This window comes from Aplysia californica, unplaced genomic scaffold (assembly GCF_000002075.1).
Source record: "Aplysia californica isolate F4 #8 unplaced genomic scaffold, AplCal3.0 scaffold00683, whole genome shotgun sequence".
NCBI classification, from domain to species: domain Eukaryota; kingdom Metazoa; phylum Mollusca; class Gastropoda; order Aplysiida; family Aplysiidae; genus Aplysia; species Aplysia californica.
The window spans coordinates 88,713-93,728 of NW_004797953.1; the positions used below are offsets into that span (position 1 = coordinate 88,713).

The window sequence follows — 5,016 nt, forward strand, 5'->3', positions numbered from 1 at the left end:
AAGAAGAAGAAGAAGAAGAAGAAGAAGAAGAAGAAGAAGAAGAAGAAGAAGAAAAAGAAGAAGAAGAAGAAGAAAAAGAAGAAGAAGAAACCATTTCAATGTGCTGCTATACACATACTCGTGCGTTCTATATTGCTAAACAGTTTTTCAAGCAAGATCAGAGAAAGAAATTTGGATTGATTTCCTATCCCTTTCTGCGTGATGATGACACCAGGGTCTGTCTGTGGTGTAATAGTTAGGCTCCCAATTGTTATACTCAGAGGACGCGAGTTCTTTTCCCGAGCAGAGAAGTCTATTTTATTGAGTTTTTTGTTTTAGTAAATGTTTTACGGCACTTGCAACACAATAAGGTCTTACAAGTCTCGAAGATTAGAGGTGTTACAAGAGAGTAACAAACACAAAAAAGAAGGAGGGGAGATAAAGACAATAGATGTTTGATAGGAAAGAAGAAGCAAACCACACAAGAGCATCCGCCAACCACCCACTATGTAGTTTTTCGGAAGGAGTACCGCAGAGAGCCGACCGACCAACAACACCAAATCCTAACTCTAACATTAACCCTAACCCTAATCTTAACTCTAACATTAACCCTAACCCTAATCCTAGCTCTAACATTAACCCTAACCCTAACTCTAACATTAACTCTAACCCTAATCCAAACTCTAACATTAACCCTAACCGTAACCTTAATCCTAACCTTAACACTAACCCTAATCCTCACCTTAACCCTAACCTCAATCCTAACCCTAACCCTAACATTAATCCTAACCCTAACCCTAACCCTAACCTTAATCCTAACCCTAACCCTAATATGGTCGCTTTTAAGGACAAGAGGGCTAACCCAGGCTTCGGGAGTTGCCAGAAATCTTGATCTACACCAAGAGTGGGCATTGTCCTACCTATAGGAGAGGTTTGGTTTCATTGGTGTGTATATTTGTTAGGTTATGGAAAAAAAATCTCGTCTTTTAAAGAAACTGAACAAGGGGCAAAAACGTTACCTTCGATTTTCTCAAAACAGCATTTTTCGGCACAGTCCCCTTGTGCTTAAAAGCGACTATTTTATTGCGTATTTCGGAAGGAGTTCTGCAGAGAGCCGGCCGACCAACAACACCTAACCCTAAACCTAACATTAACCCTAACCCTAACCCTAACATTAACCCAAACCCTAACATTAACCCTAACCCTAAACCTAACCCTAACCCTAACATTAACCCTAACACTAAACCTAACTCTAACCCTAACTCTAACCCCAACATTAACCCTAAACCTAACCCTAACATTAACCCTAAACCTAACCCTAACCCTAACATTAACCATAGCCCTAACCCTAACCCTAACCCTAACATTAACCCTAGCCCCTACCCTAACCCTAACATTAACCCAAATCCTAACCCTAATATTAACCCTAAACCTAACCCTAACCCTAACCCTAACATGAACCCTAACCCTAACCCTAACCCTAACATTAACCCTAGCCCTAACCCTAACCCTAACCCTAACATTAACTTTAAACCTAACCCTAACATTAACCCTAGCCCTAACCCTAACCCTAACATTAACTCTAATCCTAACCCTAACATTAACCCTAATCCTAACCCTAACATTAACCCTAAACCTAACCCTAACATTAACCCTAAACCTAACCCTAACATTAACCTTAATTCTAACCCTAACTTTAACCCTAACATTAACCCTAGCCCTAACCCTAACCCTAACTCTAACGTTAACCCTAATCCTAACCCTAACATTAACCCTAAACCTAACCCTAACCTTGTATAGTCTGCTCAGCCGACCTTGTCATGGAAAGTGCCGGCCCTCTGCAGAACTCCTCCCCGTTATTTCAGCGGGATATCTGGGATGTTGCAAGGTTTAAGAAACAGGCTCCCACGTTTGTCAAATTTGCTTCGATAGGGAAGATAAACGTTTACAATAATTTCCTTTAAAAACCTCCAACTTATTACAAACTCATGTACATACAACGATGATAAATTCACGCATATATAAAGATTATAAAATCATCTATACATGTAATCATACAAAAACAGTGTACTCATGGGGGTTATAAGCTCACGTTTATATCACAATCATAAACTCACATACACATATAACCATTATAAAAAGGCGCGCGTATAACCGTTGTAAACTCTCGTACATTTAATCATTAATCAAGTAAACCCACGTACGTACGTACAATATTATACAACCATGGTAAACTCAAGTATGATATGATAACGTTTATCCAAGTTTCACTCACTTTGAGAAAGTGTAGACTGTCATTCACCGCTCACTCTCTGTGGTGTCACTGACGTGTCTGTGCGCGAGTGCGAGTAATTGAGCACACTGCTTCAGTCACCACTGCCACAGAGAGTTTTTTTGCCTCCGTCGTTACGCTCGACAATTAATTGTGAGGCAGTGTGGTGAAATCAGGCGCTCGTCAAAATAATCAAAGTGTAAAAACTGGTATTTTCCCACGGGTTTGTGAATTTTTATCGAATTTTTGTTTTTTGGCTAATTATCTGTCATGCCCATTAAAGAACACATTTCTGTGTGGATTGTACCGAAAAACGTTGATTAAAGGAACAAAAAATGTAAATTTTCATTTCCTAAGGACTCTCAAGCGAAGGAAATCACTCATATTTGGCGGCCATTTTCTCACTAATTTTACCTCTGAAAACAGGTGAGCCCCACCTCCTTCCTTCGTAAATATCTCAACTTCTATTCAAGATTAATGGGTATTTATTTTCGTCCAAAGCAAGACAAATGAACGAGCTGTAAGATGATGCCAATAACTCCACACTCCACATACCCAAAAATTGACGAGCGCCTGATTCCACCACGTCGTTACGCTCGACACTTATTGCGTGAAATTTTCCCGCGCCCCACCCGCATCCTCGCACGCAGATTGAAGATAGGCCCGATCAGGGGCGGCGCGGGGTGTTTAGAACTGACAGGCTATCCTTAACGCCGACTTCCCCTCCCCTCTCTTTCACCCACAACATACTTAGTGAGACACATAATATTATACTTTATTTTATACTCCTACATTTTCATTCCCTCTCCTCTCCTCGTCCTCCCCTCCCCCCCCCCCCCCCCACACACACACGCACAAAACATGCACAGCACATGTGGTATATGGTCACCTTCCATTATTTGTATAAACATTTCCATGTACATAATATGAAAGAGCCAAAATAATACGACAGTCTTTAAAAACGTAACTAAATATGCCTAGCCGATACAAATGGCGTGGCTTAGATATACTTGGTTTTCATTTTTGCAAAAAGTCCGCCTTTCTGCTCTTTTGGAAGTAATTTGACGATTCTCTCTACGAACGTTTCAATTTGACAATAAATGTGTCTTTACGAAGAGACAGAATCACTACCGCACCCAAACGTTCTTGACCCATTGTGTAAAGCCTGAACGCTCTATCTCGGTTACACAAATTTAAATGTAAGTCTGGGTTTCCAGACATTGACGGAAATCATTGAGAAGGACAGATAGAAACTGAAACAGTCTCTTGGAAAAAGAAAGACTACCATTCAAGAAAGCAAACCGAAAATGAGAAGTAACCAACTCTTAGTCCTGGTCCACTGTACTTGACCCAAAGACTTCAATTTTCTACACACCCGCACAAAATTTTGAAGTATACTCGCTCCGTAAATAATAAGAGCTGTCCCTTGCAGATCAAGCCTAGAATTAGATACAAAACAATGCTTTCAACACACACGCATTGAACAAAGTTAGCACACAACAATTTGCGATCGTTTTATAATTAAACGTTCTTCCTCGCACTTTTCAGAACGAGACTCAAATGTGAATTTTGAAACAAATGTATGGCGGGGGAGGAGGAAGGGGGTGGGGGTGGGGGGGCTATAGTTTTTGGCCCAGACTCCGACCGCCGAGTGCCTCTCAACTTGTAAAAATTCCCTCAATAATATTATCGTTCGGCGATTATTGTCAAAGCTGGTCGGGCTATGGGCCAGGTAAGATTAAAGGGGAGAGTAAGCGGTGAATAGAACAATATACGAAACTTTTCCTGGCTCAAAATTCAATACGCAATAAAGATTAGGGCCATGTTGACTAGAATAATTTTATTTTCTGACAGTAGTTAGAAACAGTTGAATGATATATATTACTAAAGAAATAGAACATGAATTTATTGTTCTGTTCAAAACAGTCTTATTTTTCATTTACAAGCAACAGAGAAACCACATTGGCAATTAAGGAGTCGTGGTCTTTTCAAGATTATGGTGTTGAATTCATTGGCAAGGCTGACGTCGCCGCTGAGCATGAGGTATTCGGTTTGAGTCTCGCACTAGGCTTTCTTACTGAGAAAGCTTAGATCTAACCCTCACCTAAACGAAGTTACACATCGTGATAGGAAGAGATTTGCATGCAGGCTGCAAGCCAGTGCTGATGAGCAAAGATTATGAAAAGCGTCTCTGTTGTGAGACAGCGCAGCCCTGAAGCCCTTTTGTCTCCTTGAGAGCCTTCAAATTGGCAAAGCGCTTTTCTAATATTAATTTCTTTGGGGCCTATCTAAGGAAGCATGGTCACTTACGTGGTGTTGATTAATTTGGATTTACTTAAAACTGAATGAAACTTATTATCAGCAACAAATCTCTTGTTAATTGTCTGGCTTATAAAAAGTGACCATCCCCGCCAGTACTGACCGGGTTGACGAACTTCCCATGCCCAATTGACCAATCAAGACAGAGAGCGCAGCTGAGCCTTAATGCGGGCCACACACGACATAGGCCGTCCTTGGGATCTACGACCAGAAGGTCATCATTGAGCCGCCTTGGGGCCGCCTTGTGTTTTGTCCTAAGGCCTGCTGGCTGAGGCGACCTGGGCCAAGTGCACACAAACGGCGCAGGCCAGGACTGTGCAAATACAATACCAAAGTGCATTCCATCATGGCGACCTACCTGGCGAAAACTTTGTAGGCAATAGGTCTATAGTTTGTGAAGTGCATAGAGCTTGCTGTTGAGCTATACAAATGCTATCTATCTATCT

At 41.3% G+C, this 5,016-nt stretch overlaps 1 protein-coding gene across 1 annotated transcript in view; it reads right to left on the bottom strand.

The window, feature by feature from the left end:
* Positions 1–2,520, bottom strand: part of LOC101859513 (low-density lipoprotein receptor-like) — a 5,092-nt gene extending 2,572 nt beyond the window's left edge. The window contains exon 1 of the mRNA XM_035972409.1: positions 2,255–2,520. The gene's annotated coding sequence lies outside the window, so the exon portion shown is untranslated. The remainder of the gene's footprint in view (positions 1–2,254) is intronic.
* Between the last annotated feature and the right edge of the window lie 2,496 nt (positions 2,521–5,016).